Source organism: Canis aureus, chromosome 11 (assembly GCF_053574225.1).
Source record: "Canis aureus isolate CA01 chromosome 11, VMU_Caureus_v.1.0, whole genome shotgun sequence".
NCBI lineage: Eukaryota > Metazoa > Chordata > Mammalia > Carnivora > Canidae > Canis > Canis aureus.
This window is the reverse complement of record NC_135621.1, coordinates 45,652,800-45,669,418: the sequence shown is the minus strand read 5'-3', so window position 1 is coordinate 45,669,418 and position 16,619 is coordinate 45,652,800. Positions and strand designations below refer to the sequence as shown.

Genomic DNA, 16,619 nt, shown 5'->3' with positions numbered 1-16,619 from the left:
ATCAAAGGCATTTTATGTCCCACTGTTTTTTCCATTTTTCCAATTTTTTCATGTGGCTCTCTCTTATAGCTCCCCAAAGAAATTACCTATGATTCTGCAAGCATGATTTTGGGTTCCTAGCTGAGGTAAAAACTAATTTCATAATTTTAGATGTCTTTTCTGTCAGAGACACTAATGTATTGATTACAGACATTTAAGTTCTAATGTCTGCGTCACATTGGATTCCAGTTCTGATTGACTGCTTTGTCCCTTCAGACTATGCTTTTCTGAAGCCTTTTCATTGTTCCTCTAAGTTGGTGCTGAAAGTCATACATGTCATATAGGGAGCAGACTCTGAGGTAAGTATGTCCTGTGCTTGTAGATGAGAACACCTTTCTCTCTGTTAGGTCTTTAGTGTGCAGGTTTGTGTTAATCTAGTCAGAAGTTGGTCTGGATATGAAGTTTTGCTCTCTGCTCAGCTTGAGTTCTCCCCACTTGACTTTGGATCTTCCCTATGCATGGCTCTTCCGATTGTATCCCACTGTTATTTTTACTCAATGCTTGCTAGTATGGTGGTTGGAGAATTGGGGAGGGAAAATGGACTCTGATGTTCTGATTAAGACTTAGTGTCAGAAAAAAAAAAAAAAAGACTTGGTGTCAGGTAGGCAGTGTGAACATGAGTCTTGGTGGTGTGGCCGTCCTTAGGTAGCACATATTCCTGTGTTTTCCCCACAGGTAGTGCTGTTTGTTTTCTCTTCCTCAGTACAATGGATCTCCCCCCTAGGGGCCTCAGGATGCATTTTGTTTGTCCTTCCTTCTAGAGATTAAGGCTTTTGTTTCTTAGGAATGAGAGGGAGAGGGGTCTGAGCTCAGTTTTGGAAGTGGTTGCCATTCCTCTGCCCCACCAGGGGGATCCACCAGTGCTCTCAGGCTGCAGTTTCATGCCCTTCTTCCTACGGATGAAGGCTTCCAAGCAGTCGGAGGGATAGAGGAGTTGGGTCAGGATGGAGGTTGAGCTGTGACTGCTATTCCCCTCCCTAGCCAACCACAAGAGAGCCTCCTCAGTATGCTCCCTAGTCTTTCCTATGAGTGCCTGGTGGAGGTAACCACCTCTATGTTTGTGGCACTCTCCTGTGAGCCCACATCTGACTTCAGCAATTCATTACAAATTTCTAAATGAATCTTCTTACTGGTTTACATGGCCTTGGGTGGTGTCCCACATCAGCAAATGTTCAGGTCCTGTTTCTTCCTGAAGGTGCCTGTCTCTCATCACATTTCAGGTTAATTGTTTGCCCTATGATGTCAGTTCTTTCATGGGCTAAATAGTTAATTCGCTGTTTCTCTAGCTCTTTTTTCTCGTTGTGAGAGTGGAAGCAGTACATTGTCCAGCTCTCTTGTCTTCTTTCTGTAGCTCTGAGCTGAAGCACTTCTGTTTTTAATAGCACTTTACCATGTTGTGTATAATCCTTAATCATCTTTGAGCTACACAACAAACCTGGGTCAAGCACATATTACTGCTGCCAAGGCAGACAAGACAACCAGCTAGAAAACTTACTGTTAACAATTCTGAATATATATGGCCAAGTATTGACAGGTATCATTATAAACTCTTAATTCACTCAAGAGTAGATTCTTATCAGAGGTAACACTAAGTTTATAATTTTAGATGCTTCTGAGTTCCCGTGAAGACATGAATTTTCTATGTAAAATTCTAGCTCTTATTCATTTTGGACCCTAGAATTCTCTGGCTTTCATAATAGGAATAGTTCAAGGCACTGAATACAATTTAGCAAGTAATATGTCCCATGCTTGAAAGTATATAAGATGTCTTTAAATACTGAATAAGTCTATTTTTTCATGAAGTTAGATTTTCAATAAACGATTCCAGTACTTATCAGAATGACTGCTGGGTGCTACAAAGTCAAACACAAATGTAGGCAATCTCATTATAATTGAAATTAAGTCTGTACATCTCTGAAAAATATTGAAAAGAAATAATCCTTCATACATGGTATAAAAAATGCCAACCCACTTCCCTTCTCATATCTTCTTTTAAGAGTCTCTATAAAAGCTTAAGATTTTCTGAACCTACCCCTTTGAAGACCTCCACTATTTTAATTCATTGTCCTTTTAAGTCCAAGTATTTCTGAGTTTTACATTGCTCTCCTTGGTTGAATAAGTATATGTGGAAAGGATTTATATTTAAGTAGGAGGGTTCTATGTCATTTGCCAGCTGTTCCAAGCAATGTACCAAGTGTATTTCAATGTGAAAATACTGCTCTAAGTTAGAAGTTTTGCATGATTTTTAATCCTTTGTGAGCTCTCAAAAGGAATCTTTAGGAACATAGTAGACTACAACACATATAAAAATTACTTTGCCCCAGTAATCTGATTTATAATTAGGCATAGTTAGAATAACCATATACTTGTAAAAGCAACTTATAGGCATAAGTTGACACAGTTTTATAATCAACTAAAAAGGCAAAGAAATTTAAATAAGTACTTTAACTGTACTTAATGAGATAAAAAGCTATCAACCACCTATCAAACAAATGTTCCACCAGGGGGTGTAGTCTGCATTTATTCCCTTTGCAGCCACTTTACTTAGTACATGCACCTGAACAGTTGTATAAAAAATTCTATTTTTGTAAAGTGATTTATAATGTCCCACTGGCTTTTGATTTTATTCCACGTTTTATTGTTTGTCAAACTCAATGATTTCCTACACTTTTGTTTTCCTATTAACGCTAAGTTTTAAAGAAACTGTAAACAGACATCCAGGTTCTTTAGGGGGAGTTTGCTGTTGATCCTAGGTCGATCTTTTCCTATAGCTAGGAATCCTTTAGCAAAGATATCTCACAAATACCCTACAGCTAGACAGTCTAGATTGCCATTTCTTTAAGTGAACTTCATCTCTAATTAATTTGAAAATACTCGATTATCCTAACAAGAATACCAGCAGCTAACAGTCATCAGCTCCAAAATAAAATGTTTATTTCAATCACAGATTTACAAAATTGGTTTACCTCCAAAACTGCATTTGATGAATGAAAATATTTTGTTAGACGCTGACTCACTAAGATGTGTGTATTCACAAATTTACCCAGCAATAGATGTCACAACCATATCAAATAGTGAGAACAATAGCTTTTTTTTTTTTTTTTCTGGGCAAAATGTGCACTATCTTGAAATCTGTATTAGCTCAGTGTTACCCAGCCAGTTGGTGGCAGAGCTGTGGCTGAACACAGGAGTATATCTGATGCAAAAGCTCGAGCTCCAGGGCAACTCACACCTGTGCAGTCAGGGGTGCCTGGGTTTGTCACCTGGAATTCTTGATTTCTCTTGAGTCTCCATCTTTAACCATCCCTCTCCTCGGGAGGAGCAGAGCACTGATTGCTGCTGCTCTTACCAAGAGTAATATGGGCAGGAGGTGTCAGTAACGTACAGCTCCATACAAGGCAGCACATAACATAGGCTGATGCAAAGGAACCCACGGTTTCAAAACATATTACTCAGTAACTAGCTTACGCATGAATATGCACTCGAGATCAATTTGTACGGAACTGTCGGCAGTATTTCTAATGCTCACTGTGCATCCCTCATGCCACACAGCACATACCAATCCTCAATCTAACTCCTTCCAGACGCTTTGCAGCTTCTTACCACTGGGAAACAACTGTGGCCATCATGCATCCCTTTGTTTCCTCAAGGCCATAAGAAAGAGGTTGGTACAAATGCGAGTCTTGATATGCCCCCACAAGAAGGATGTGCTCAGTCTTATATTTTGAAAATATTCAGAGTTTAAAGGATTGCATCATATTGTGTTTATGAGCTTGGGCTCTGGAGACCTGAGTTTGAACTCAAACTATGTCTCTTAATTGCTCTCTACATTTCCGTTGTCTTTTCTGTAAAATAGGGATGACATCATATAGAGTTACTTCGAGGATTAAAAGAGGTAATAGACGTGAAGGGCACAGCCATCAATACATGTAAAGCAATGGCAATATGATGCTTTCTGATGCTTTAAGTCACATAGTTTGCTCTGGTCCAAGAAGCCTATTCAAATTCCCATACCTTAAAGACAGGGAGGCTAGGAGGCAATATCGATTTGATTAGCTCTTCATCATTTTCAGTGAGAAAGGTCCAGCACCCATCCTGCAAGCTTTCCCAGTGCTCCTAAGATACTGGGGTAGGAGGGAGGAGCAGGGAGGGGAGGGGAATGCATTTTTAAAATGTTCAAATCAAAATTACCGTTCAGCTGATTTCCTAAACATTTGTTCTAATTCGCCAAATAGTTTGCTCACTGCCTTGTCTTTCTATCTTCCTCCATTTGCATGTGCTTTGCTTTTGATGTGGCACACACTTTAAAAATACATTATTAAGCAGACAAGCACGTCACCCCTGGAGCTAGCACTCAGTCCCCTGCTTATTCTTAACAAATCTCCTTTTGTGTTCTATTGTGCTGAAGCGATTAATCATTTCAACTATTCAAGGGCTGCTGCTGATCTTTCTAGATGATGCCAGCTACGATGACCCCTCCTCCCCCACCATCCACACCATTTTAAACATGTTAGGAATCTGCTTTGGAGTCTTTATTCATATCACAGTGGGCTTCTCATTTCATACAACAATAACTGGTGAACCTCCAAAAGAACTCTGTGTTCATTTCTCATCTTTTTCCTGAGTCTAGGGTTGAGATGTGTGTGGAGAGGCTGGTAAGAGGCATTGGTGAAACAAAACAAGGAAACAGAAAGTTAAGAAGTCAGAACGGCAAACGCTTATTTTGCAGATTAGAAGAGAGGTTTTTATCTCATTGTCTGGAGAGAACCTGTTGCACCTCATTGTTTGTGCAATATCATCTTCTTCACTGCACGTGGCTGTATTTTCTTATCCCTCTTGCTTCTTTCTCACTAGTTATTTGCAATGGAATTTTCTTTTCTTTTCTTTTCTTTTGCAATGGAATTTTCAAATGGCTTTCTTAGTCCAACTTGAGTCTCAGATTTACCAGGTTCTCAATCTGTAATCTGGTTACATAGAAGCAGCCTGGGTAGGTTTTCAGGGATGGTTATTTTTTAGAAGCTGCAACTCTAACATTTTTAGCTAACTTTTAAAGGTTCTGCTTTGAAAAGCCTACTCTTCAACCCCACCCTATCCCCAGATATACACCATTAAGGTGAACGCAAAAGCATGTTTAAAAATTGGCCAAAAATACTGTTAAGTCACAAGTTATTGCTAGGGAAGGGAAGACTAAAATGATTCATTAAGGAAATATGCAGATGCAAGTATTTCAATAATGTTAAATGAATTAATGTAGAATCCCTGGGTAATTTAAAAAGAAATATGTACTTTACATACAGAAATAAATCTATATTTGAGAATATTAAAAAGATATTAACAAGTAGCTGAGGATAGAGTTTTAAATAACTGCATCATATGTCAATAATAAGCATGCCGACCTTAAGAGTTTTAATCAAATTTCAGAAGCCTAATCAATGTTCATAGATACTTTTGTTTAAAAAAATAACATAAAATATTTAATATTTTTTTAAAAGAGGCATAGACATTTTATTTATTTATTTATTTAATTTTTTAAAAAGATTTTATTTATTTATTCATAGAGATGCAGAGAGAGAGAGAGAGAGAGAGAGAGAGAGAGAGGCAGAGACACAGGCAGAGGGAGAAGCAGGCTCCATGCAGTGAGCCTGACATGGGACTCCATCCAGGGTCTCCAGATCACGCCCTGGGCTGCAGGCGGCGCTAAACCGCTGCGCCACCGGGGCTGCCCTATTTATTTTTTAAAAAAGATTTTATTTATTTATTCATGAGAGACACACACACACAGACAGAGAGGCAGAGATACAGGCAGAGGGAGAAGCAGGCTCCATGCAAGGAGCCCGATGTGGGACTCGATCCTGGGTCTCCAGGATCACACCCCAGGCTGCAGGCGGCGCTAAACTGCTGCGCCACTGGGGCTGCCCAATCTTTAATATTTTTAATTCCACAGAGCTGCAGATGTCTAATTATTTAGGATTACAATGCAAAAATAAAGCACTAAAAACATTATGTTGAAAAATCTGTAATAATAAACAGTGAACTGCCCATAGGTCACAACATCTTTAATGTCCTAGGAAAGTCAGGGAAGAAAGATGCCCTAGCTGATGCTAGGTTACCTATTCTGAAATTATGGGCTGTGTGGATAGTTTTCAAAATCAGAACAAAATAAGATGCCCGTAAGTATGGGATCACGTTCTAAAAGTTATGCAAAATGTCTGAGTTCCAACCCCTACATTTAAAATATACTCACATTGCACTGCATCCAATCAACATAAAAACAAAAGAATTTCACATCTACAAATCACATTTCTTCGGACTTATAAGATAACATATAAATGAAATGGAAAGGGAAAATTAGGTTTCTAGGTTTTTTCAGATTATGTTGATTTAAATAATTATGAATATAAGGACTATAGGGACACCTGGGTGGCTCAGCGGTTGAGTGCCTTTGGCTTAGGGCCTGATCCCAGGATCCAGGATCAAGTCCCACATCAGGCTCCCTGCGAGGAGCCTACTTCTCCCTCTGCCTATGTCTCTGCCCCTCTCTTTCTCTGTCTCTCATGAATAAATAAATAAAATCTTTTAAAAAAATAAGGACTATAGAAAATGCAGATTAATATCCATATGGATGGTCTAATTTTTCAAGGCCATTATCTCTTTAATCTGTAAACTATCATCTTCTATTTAAGAAATTATTTTCAGGACACCTGGGTGGCTCAGTGGTTGAGCCTCTGCCTTCAGCTCAGGACATGATCAGGGTCCTGGGATTGAGTCCCACATCGGGCTCCCCACAGGCAGCATGCTTCTCCCTCTGCCTTTGCCTCTGCCTCTTTCTGTGTTTCTCATGAATAAATAAAATCTTAAAAAAAATTATTTTCAACTTTCCTATGTGGGTACAAATTTGTAGCAAATTTGTAATTTCACACCCCTGAATTTAAAAAGTAACAGAGAACACTGTGTGTGGTTTTCATGATAATAAAGATAATTTTAAAATGTATGTCTTGAGCTGATCGCTTTTGGGTAGATGTGTTTTAATTGTTCTAAGAACTGCTTTCCACAGAGCATATTAGCAGTGGAAAGAGCTCTGACTTCTAGCCCTTGATTCTCTGAGCAGCAAAATGGTAATTAACCAAATTATCTCTGCAAATTTATTATCTTGATTTCTTCAACTTGTACATTACACTCATTATCTATCAAAATGAAAAACTCCATCTCCTGAAAGATAATCAGAACACAAATAGCGGATAGAAAGGTCTGAGCTCTCCTGATGTGTACACCAGCCAGAGCTGCTGGACTCCTTTTCATTTCCAATCCTCAGGAGTTAGGAGGTGAATTTTCATCTCTCTTGCATTTGTGCTAATTGTAGGATGTGTCCTATGCTCCCAGGTCACATGACAGTCTTGGCTGTCCTTATAGAGGTATGTTCTAGGGGAATGGCACTTCAACATTTTTCTTTTTTCTTCTTTTTCTTTTTTGCAGGATTAGAAGGACAATAAGGTAGAGAGCAAGAACAGACATTGAGCAAAAGGTCAAAGTCATTCATTCATTATTCTCCATCCATTTATTCAATATTTATTAAACATTCATTATGTGACAGTCATTTTGATAGTCCCTGGGGATAGATGGTAACAGCTTAATGCACGCTAAGAAAGACCATTATGACTCAATGGAACAAGTGGTCTTATAAGAATAAAGGGTATCTTTTCTGCAGAATACAGAAAAGGAGCATCTAACTCAGACTCGGGAATCAGGAAGGCTTCCTGGAGGGAGTGACCTCTCAAGGGAGGCTTGGAAACAGCTGAATTTGGGGTAAGGAGTAGACAGAGCATGTTCTGGGGGTAGAGAAGATCGTGAGGTAAGTCCAGAGGTGAGGCAAAGGTGCTTGAAAGCACTCTTGCAGAATGGAGTATAGAGTGTGAGGAGGGCAGTAGGGAAAGATAAGGCTGGGATGCAATGCAGGGCTAGGACCTGTGTGGCTCTATGGGACCACACCCACTCTGCCTCTGTCCTGAACCCAGACAGGAGCCATGGAAATGTTTTTAGAGCAAACATGCTTTGGAAAGCTGATTTTGCCCACACTGGGAGAGCTGGCTAGAGGCAGCCAGTAGGCAGGTGGCCAAGGAGGAGGTCTCTGGAATAATCTAGGTGAGAAAGGATGGTGGACTGAACAAGGAGGGTAGCAGAGAGATAGAAAGAAGCACACCCATTTGAGGGAGATTCAGGAGACAGAATAACAGACTTGGTTTGGAACTGAATGTGGCAAGTGTGAGGAGAGCAGCTAGGTGAATGAGGACAATCCATGCTGGAGGAAGAGCCAGCAGAGGTGTGAAATGGCACTAGGGTGGAGGTGTCCGAGGCACATATAAATGGAGCAGTTGGGGCCCTGGATGGCTCAGTCAGTTAAGCGTCTGACTTCAGTTTAGGTCATGATTTGAGGGTCTTGGGATTGAGCCCCGTGTTGGGCTCCACACTCAGCAGAGAGTCTGCTTCTCCCCTCCACCCCCGCCACCCCTTCCCCTGCTAGTACTCCCTCTCAAATACATAAACAAAATATTTTTAAAAAGTGGAGCAATTAGAGGGTGGCTGGATAGACGAGCACGAAACTCAGCAAACAGCTGGGCTCAAGAAACACACTGGACCCTCCTCACAGCAAAAATGCCAGCAGAAGCTGGAGAAACTATAGTGAGAAGAAAATAGGACAGAAGTCCAAGGAATCCCAACACATAAGGGGGAGTTACCAGGAAGAGAGGTGCATGGAAGGGAACAAGAAAAATGACCACCAATTAGGAATAAACCCAGGGGCAGCCCTGGTGGCGCAGCGGTTTGGCTGAGTCCCATGTCAGGCTCTCTGTGTGGAGTCTGCTTCTCTCTCTGCCTCTCTCTCTCTCTCTCTCTCTCTGTCTCTATGAATAAATAAATAAAAATCTTTAAAAAAAAAAAAAAGGAATAAACCCAGGAGGGTGTGGTGAGAGATGCTAAGGCTCGAGCACTTTAAAGTGGGAAGTGGAGTCAGCACATCGAATGCCCCCCAAGAGATCACACTGGGAATGGTCTCTGTGCTTAGTGAGAAGCCAGCTTGGAGCAATGACCATGGTGAAAGTGGTTTCAGGGGAGCAGAGGAGGAGAAATCGAACAGCAGTGGTTGATGAGAAAGTAGAAGTGAGGGTACACAGGGACTTTGGCCAGGGAAGTCAACCGAGGAAGGGGAAAGAGCCATGAGAAGTGCAGCACTGAAGAAGCTTTTTTCCAAAGATGGAAAGCATGTGTACATGTTTACCCTGAGGATGAGACATTACAGGAGATCCAGGCTGGAGGAGACCTGGAAGAGAGGGCACATGTCAACTCCTGAGTTGGCGTGGGGCCAGCAAGACAGAACATAGGCCTATTTGGTTCACTGCTGTACCCCCAGTACCTAGGACAGAGCCTAGCACATTGGCCAATGAAGCGAGCAGGCCAAAGTGCTCATAACTAATCAGCTATTTCCTCAATATCTAGAAAGGTGAAGCTCCTGCTGAGGCAGGAGGGAGGTGCAGGCACCAGAAGTGTGAACCCTGCAACAGATATGGCTTGGCTAAGCCAGATGAATCTGGTTCTTAGGGATGAAAAAGTTTTACTCTCTGTGTATAAATCACAGATGCAATATACCATACACAGATGTACAGTATATTTGTGGTATCAGAATTTTGTGGGGCAGCAATTAGAAGAGTGTCAAAAGATTCCCTAGAAGGAGATAATGGAAAAGATTGAGAAACACTGACTGGGCAAAGGCAGAAAGCCTACAGGACACCTATAGTAGCAATGCCTGGTGAACACCACGTCGACAGTGAACTCCAGTGGAAGTAAGTCATTGTTTAAGGGGACCAGCACAGGCCAGCTACCGTGATCCTGCCCTGAAAGTGGGATTCCGCATAAACAAGAGGTGACAATTGGCTGGATGCTTGGAGGGGTCCATGATCCTGCTCTCAGAGCTGGCTGCTCAAGAAAAGGTTTCACTGCTCCATCCTAGAAGTCCTGGAAGGACTGAGAGGTGTTGTGGACTCTGAAGGTGGATCAGAGACCAAGCACGATGGTGCCTTGCTAATGTGGGGTGGGGAGAGCATCAACAGAGGACCCACCTCAGAGGAAGGTAATGCTTCACACATGGCCATTCCAGCCACAGGATGAAACTGGCAAGCTTTTTTGGGGAAAAGACGGCCATGCCCTTAGGGAGTTTGATGGGGCAGAAACAGTAGTAAGAGGTCTTCAGTGACTTGTATGCAAGGACCTGTTTACAAGGACGAGCTGCCCGAGAGAATTTCTAGGTTACAGAGAGAAGCAAATAACGTAGGGTAGAGGTGAAGAAGGTCGTGTTATGAGCCTTTTACGCTAGAAGTTTTCTGACACAAAGGTTATATACATGCACACACACATTCACAGTCTGAAAATACTTTTGCAAACAAAGAGAATCTTATTTGTCTGTACATGTTAAATACTAATATCACTGTAGCAAATATTCTAATGTTTTTGTGCTTCTTAATTAGCACTCCCAAATGTTCTTCATTAAATGACTTAACATAATAATTCCATAAATAATTACCAGTTTTGATCTTTGATAAGGTTTCAAAGTCCAAGGAGCACATATGCTTATAACTTAGGTTTAGAAACAGGAAAGAAAAAACAAAATTGCATTTGTTCTGTTAGGTAAATTTAGCAAAGGACATGAAACAAGTTGAGTGCCCAGCACTAAACATTAGCATTTCACTGCTGAAGAACAGCACTCAAGAGGACCCAAGATTAAAAATAAGTATGTTCTATGGGAATTTATACATTTCAAAGTATTATCAGATATTATAATCTCATGTGTATTAACATTTTCTATAAGTAAAATAGAAACCACACTGCAATGATAAACTTTGGTCATAGATAAAGATAAGAATTTGCATGCTTTAGTCTCGGCAATCCAAGGTTAAGTCTTTATTTTTCTGCAAATAAAGACTCACCAAAATACAAAAAAGCAAAATACCATGAGGGTGCTATGAAAACCTGAGAGGCATGCATGGGTGACAAGTAGATTCCTATGGACCACATATGCTCTGACAGTCAGTGACTGTCTCTGCTTCTGTCCCACCCTCCTACACTCTTGTGTTTTTAGGGCAGACTCTGCAAGGCACCTTTCAGAGGAGCACCATCATTGAAAGGAATGCATCCCTACTTGCGTTCTTCCCCACATTCTCTCTCTTACTCATTCCATAAGGATCTGTCCCTTTTACATGTCTGGCAGGTGTCTTAAGTCCTGGTGTAAATCTACTACTTTTTGAGTTACATTCAATTTCACGCCCCTCATGGCACAAAGATGCCCTTCCCAAGCAGAAACGGAGTCATTTAAGTAGGACTTCTGGTTTCAGCCAAAAGGACTGACATAATAACATCTCTTAAAAATGCATCTATGGTTGTAAAATAAGATACAAATTGTGGTATTTTTGTCTCTATTCATTCAGATGATCAAATGCAGAAAGAGAAATTAAAACAAAACACTATGAGACAATAATTTGTCTTGCACAAGACTTGTAGGTTTTGTCTGGTGAATTTCTCTAGGCCTACATCAGGTTTAGTTTTGCTTTGATTTTATTTCACTACGACAAGTAATGGGATGTATTAATGGAACTCCTCTGCAGCTGTACCTGGATTGATTTTGCCATTTTCGGGCTTCATTTTGTCACTAATAAAACCTTTACTGTTTGAAACAAATGAAGTAATTGGTAAAGGAAAGAGCATGAACTAGAAAAAGCCCGTCTTGGCTGAAACAGGGGAGATATGACCAAGGTCCATCTCTGTAAATGATCCAAACAGGTCACTTAAAACAAGTTGTCTTTTTGTTCTCTATTTTCTCTGTAGACTGGCTAGCATATATTCATTTGGGTTAAAGGAGCATGTAGACATTTAAGCACAAGGTTTACCTTGGCCCATCATGATGGTTTGAATGTGTGTGGGGGGCCATGATAATATGCACTTCAAACGATGGTGTGCTGAAAGCTCTCTTCACTTATTATAGATCTTCCAGAATCACAACCGAAAATCTTGTCCAGCAGTCTCTTTAGTTTCTAGAAAAGGAGTTTCCCTTATTTGCTGGAAGTCTGTTCAATTATAGTTTCAGGAAACTGATTTGGGTCTCCGGAATTTAAATGAGTACCGGTTACCCCCTTCTTATCAACAGAAATGCAACTCTATGTAAATATTCACTATAAATATTTCATAGCAAATTGAAATTAAATTAGTGACTAAAGATGAAAACCAAGAAGATAATCTGCTCAGATGTTACCCTGAAATTGTCTCTAAATTCATCCTTTGAGTCCAAACCAGGATCTCAAACACTGGTCTCTTATTAGGAAGGCTCACTACGCTGTGAGTGGTGCCCCTCAACAACTGCCACCTAAAACTGTCTTGCATAAAATTTGTGCATCCTAGATTCTAGCCCTGCACAACCCCATTAAGTTGTAAACGCATTTTATTTGCTGAACAAATGTTAATGCCATTCTACGTTAATGGATAATGCTACAAAAAGCACCTAAGTATTACAGCACTGGAACCTTTAAGAATGAAATATAGTATAACTTACAAAACTGTCTGTTACAAGCATATGTCAGCCAGGAGGGCTCCTAGCTCTTATCGCCCATCTTCATAGAACCCAGTTATAATTTCTCCCTTGGTTAACTGAATTTTGCAATAATACACAGATTTATTAGGTCCCAGGATTAAAATTCTTTGAGTAAGAGTAAAAAATAATTACACTTTAGAATATAATGTAATATTCAAATGACTTGAAAACAGTCACCTCAGCAAAAATAAGAGAAGGGAGAGGAAAAAGAAGTTTAAAGATGAAGTTGATAACATTGGCCGTAAAGCCTCTGTGAGTTCAAGTGCACAAATGCATGATCTGGCATTTCTGAATCATAAACATGGGGAAATGGGAAGCCTCCCTTTCACGACAAAATGCCTGAGTGGTTTCATTATTGAGACAGGGGGACTTCTTCATTTAATAAGAAAGCTTAGTAGAGAAGATAGAGAGGGTGCTGGTGCCAGACGGTGCTCATTAAAACCCCAGCTCTACCACTTTCTAGTTCTGTGACCTTGGGCAAACCCTATTTAAATTTCTTCATCTGTAAAATGGGGGTGTTAACAGCGCCTGCCTCATGGGGCATCTGTGATGGTTAAATGAGCTAATGTAGGCAAGAAACAGAATAGTTCCTCATCCGGAATCCTAACATTCCATAAATGTTAGCTCTCCATCATTTGGTACTTGTTCGTACTATAGGTCTGAATGCAAATAAATGAAAAGGCCCTGGATGGAAACTACAGCCTCTCCCCACTAAAGCTCTCTTGACTCACTGGCTTCATATTCTCAATTTTCTCTTGTTTGGATGCTGCCCCCTCTACAGCACCCAATAAAGGCACTAATGTGCTTTTTGTTGTCCAATCCACAGAGTGGTTTTCAATCCTTGTCTCTCTTGTCCTCTCAGAGGTCCTGTGCACTGTTGAGCTTGAAACTCTTTTCCTGGGTCTAGGACCTACATGGCCACCATTCGCCCTCAACTTCCTGAGTCACGCCCTCCCTCTTTCATTTGCCAATGGATCCTACTCTCCCTGGCCCTTAAATTTTGGAGTCTGCCTCTCATTGTTTCTCAATCTCTTGCCTCTCTCCAGGCAAATCTACCCATTTCTATGGTTTTATTTATTACTAACATGCTAATTAGGCCAAAATGTTGGCCTGCTGCTTAGACCTCAGTTCTGAGCTCCAGACCAACATATACTCCTCTACAGTCTCCATGTTTACTGGATTGTCTCAAAGGTACTTCAAACTCAACATGTCAAAAAAGTACTGTATGATTTCATCGCTCCCCCACAAACTAGCATCTCCCTCAATATTCCCATGCCTACAAATGCCCCACCTTGCATCTCATTTCTGGGCAGCTGCAACACACTCTCACTCCTCTTTTCTTCCTCTCCTCCCCTCAATCCATTCTGTGTAGCAGTCAGAGTAGAGTATCTAAACAGCCAATTCGATCACATCACCCTGGCTCAAATCTTTTGCTGGCCCCCCCATCTTGGACGTGGCTGAGAAGGCACAGCCCTACCTGGCTTGTCCTGTCTAGCTTTTGCCACCTACTCTCTAATCACTCTGGCCTCACTTCTTTCTGGGTCCCTAACTAGCCAAACTCCCCTGTTCCCTCTGCCTGTAGCTTCAATATTTTTCTCCTTAAGACAGTTTCCTATTCATCCTCCAACTATAAGTCCAAATGTTGCTTCTTCAGGGAAGCTGCTCTTGACCTAAAATGAAGTCGTGTGCCTTACAGTGGGCTCTCATAGAATGGTATTTATTACAATTAACATTAGATATTTATTTATAAGATTAAAAATAAAACTTAGTATCTATATCTTCCAGTACACGGTTGGTTTCTAGAAGGTTATGCCCATTCGGCCCACTATTATTCTCCTGGTACCTCCCACATGGAAAGGGCACACTAACGCTTGTTAAGGGAATAAATAACTCAATTTTCATTATTTTAAGGCATTTCCATGACCTGCTCATTCTCCACAATAAGAGAGAGCCATCACTTAAGCGTGATGGTTATAAGTAATGAGTGCCTGGATGACTGGTGACCCTGACCACATTAGGTCTACCTGAGCTGATCACAAGGGAGGAGACAGTGATAAGGAAGACTGGACTCCATAAAGACTATCCATGGGAACCCAGTGCTAAAAAGCCCAGTACGTCACATCCACAGTTTAGAGCAAACGGAATCTGTTTGTGAGCCATCACAAGGATATTCTTCATTCCCCCTTAGAGGATTCCTTCCTTCCTTCCCTCACTCACTCGTTTATCTATTCATTCTACAAAATCATGAATTCGCAGTTCCAGACATCAGGGCCACAGGGTGGGAGGAAAACCAATATGTGGCAGACACATAATAAATCCCACTGGCTGAACAGAGAAGGAGCCCCATGCTTGTGTTTGGAGGAGAGGACTTGCTTAGGACGAGAGGAAGACAACCCTGAAGAATGACTGGTATGAGTGAGTCAGGGGACAACCAGGAAAACCCTGCAGGCAAAAATGAGAACACGATGTGATCCTCTAGGAGCTCCCTACTACTACTACTAAGTACTACTAACTACTGCTACTACTATTAACTACTATTACTACTACTGCTGCTGCTACTACTACTACCTACTACTACTAAGTACGACAATACTACTACTAACTACCACTACTACTATCGCCTCAGGCTGACAGGTAAGGACAGAGAAAAGGCCCACTTGGACACCACCATCCCCTGTTTCTTCTGAGTCTATCCCATTTCCCATTCTGGACCACTCCTCATGGGCTCTAGGAAGACCAGGACTTAGACAGAGCTCAGCTGCCACCTGATGAAATCATTATCTCCATTGTCCTGAACCTTGCAATATGCTTATGAATCAATGATCTGCTTGGTCTAGGCTTTCCCTTTTGTTCTATGCCTAATTCAAAGTGGGCCACGGCAGAGGCAGGACCAGTGGAATATTAGGGCCAATATCAGGAAGCAGAGCAGGGCCAGGGGGTTCCATCAGCCCGCCCTCTTAAGAAAAAAAAAATAATAATGCCTTAAACTCTTGGTGTTCAGTTTTATTTTAGGTGAATTTTATATCACCTCAACTATATCATTTTGGTGTGTGAATTGCTCCAGCCCTTATTCAAACTTTAGGCTCTGCTTGGAATACGGATAAGGAAGGTCAAATGACAGATTTCTACCATATCATCAGAAAAGAGGAGAAAGGATAAGAATGGGTAGGATTTTATAAACAGGGAAACCAAAGAGGGATTGCTGGGTTCTGGTATCACTACTTTGCTGATATAAACACCATAACTAATCAAGGGAAGAAGGCTTAAACACTGAGTATTTAGACTCCAGACATGCAAGTATGTCAAAAGAGAAATAGGAAAGGTATATTAGCACTTTACACTATTTGTTGTTTAATTTGAAACAAGCCCCAGGTTAAAGATAATACACAATATGTATTTTATTTGACACATATTAAATGCCAGAAATGAAGCTCCCCATTTTGACAACTGTTTTCTATACAAATCTCTTCCAGGAAAACAAAAATCATTATGAACTCAACAGATCAACCTTCAATTACTTATATTGGTCAATTTGAGAGTTAAAAGATTTATTTATGAAAGAATGCTTTCCAGGAAGAAAAAAAAACTCTGCCTTCCGAAAACAATTTGATGATTAATGCAAATTTTTAAACCAAATAATTATATTACTGTCATTCACTAGCAATTCGAGATAAAGTGTGTAGGATGTCCAAAAGTTAGAAACACATTAAAATAAAGGTTTTTTTCTTTATAGGGAATTGCCATCCCATCTGGTCTAATTTGTCTTGGTGTTTTGCCCAGCGTAATATCAGCTCTCTGAGAATGTAAATTATTAGGTTACTCCCCTGAAAAAAATATGAGCGAAGAAAAAATATGGGTTGAAGATGACATCCTGATTATAAGTTTGAATACTCGGGAAAACACTAATGTGGCAGAAGAGCCAACCTGAGTAAATCTGGGTGTGAAACTGGTT

At 40.7% G+C, this 16,619-nt stretch overlaps 1 protein-coding gene across 4 annotated transcripts in view; it reads right to left on the bottom strand.

Moving 5' to 3' along the window:
* The window catches only part of AFF3 (ALF transcription elongation factor 3), a 532,210-nt gene that overhangs the window by 266,672 nt on the left and 248,919 nt on the right, over window positions 1-16,619 (bottom strand). The window lies entirely within an intron of this gene.